A 1,431-nucleotide genomic window follows, 5' to 3' on the forward strand; every position below is an offset into this window, starting at 1 on the left:
GGGACCGATCCCCCGCGCGCCCGCTCCCCGCCCTCGCCTGGGCGAGAAGGGGGGGAGGGGGCCGCGGCGGCCCCCGGGGGCGAGGCGAGGGGCGCCGGCCCGGTCAGAGCGCGGGCGGCAGCGCGCGGGAAGGGTCGCGCCGCCGGCGCGGGGCGCGGCGACGCCCGCCGCCGGCCGAGCCCCGCTCGGTCCGAAAGGAAGCGGCGAGCGGCGGCAGCGGCGAGCGGCGCCGGCGGCCGGCCGCGAGGGCAGCGGGGAGACGAGAGCGAGGGCCTTCGGGGCCGGGGGAGGCGGCTCCCCCGGCTCTCCCCGCGCCCAGGCCGGGGGCGGCTGCGCAGCCGGCCCCGCGCCTGCCCTGCCGGCCCGGCCGCGCGAGGCGGCGAGGGGTCTCCGGGCGTTCCGGGATGGCGCGCGGGCGCCTGGCGGCGCGGCGGCGGCGGCGCGCGTCCCCCGTCTCTTCTCCGCGCCCCGATCCTCCCCGCCGAGGGGAGCCGGGGCGGGGGGCGGGGGCGGAAGGGCTGCGCCGCCGCCGTTGGCCGCCCTCCGGCGGGCGAGGCGACCGCCGGGCGGCCTTCCCGCGCGAGCGGGCGGCCCGAGCCGCGGCTCTCCTCCCGGGCGCAGCGCCGGGCTGCTGAGGGAAACCCCGGGCCCCGGGAAGGAGGACGAGGCTGTGGCGGCGGACGTCGGGCGCGCCCCCGCGGGCGGACGCTCCCCCGAAGGCGGCAGCGGGGGAGGCACCCCCGCGGGGCCCAGAGGTGGTCGTTTCCCTCACCCCAGGGCCAGGTACCTAGCGTCCGCGCTCTCCCGCGGCCCTCCCTCGCCGTAGCGATACACAGGGGGTCGAAGGCCGCGGGGGGCCGGGCGGAGGTTTAAAGACTCGGGCGGCTCGGCGCGGCCCGGGGGTCGGGCCGGGCGGCGCCGCCGTCGTCGTCGTCCTGCGCAAGGGGGCTGGAGTCTCTCCGCGGAAGCTCCCGGGCGCAGGGACGGACGGCCGGCCGTCGCCCGCGCTCGTCCCGCGGGCGGCCGTGCCGGGGAGGGGTTCCGCTGCCCCCCCCTCTCCGCGGACCGGTCTCGGCGGAGAGACCGCGGCGCGGCCGGCCGTGTCCGGCCTCGCCCGCCTCGAAACGGGGCGACCCCGGCGGGAGCGCGGGCTCCCCGCCGGGGGCGGGCGGGTCCCCCCGCGGCGGGGGCTCGCCCGGGAGGCGCGCCGCCGCGCCTCCGCGGCGCGGCTGCGGCGCGCCGCGGCTCCGCTCCCTCCCTCCCTCCGTCCCCCGCCCCGGCGAGCGCTCCGGCGGCGGTCTGCCGCCGCCGAGCGCCGGCGAAGGCGGCACCCCGTGCCGAGCGGCGGCGTCGCCGCTCGGCCTGCCGGCCGGCCGGAGGGCGCCCGCCGCCAGGCGCGGCCGTCCCGGCCCGGGCCCCGTCCGCCGCCCT

Source organism: Numenius arquata, unplaced genomic scaffold (genome assembly GCF_964106895.1).
Source record: "Numenius arquata unplaced genomic scaffold, bNumArq3.hap1.1 HAP1_SCAFFOLD_1634, whole genome shotgun sequence".
NCBI classification, from domain to species: Eukaryota; Metazoa; Chordata; class Aves; order Charadriiformes; family Scolopacidae; genus Numenius; species Numenius arquata.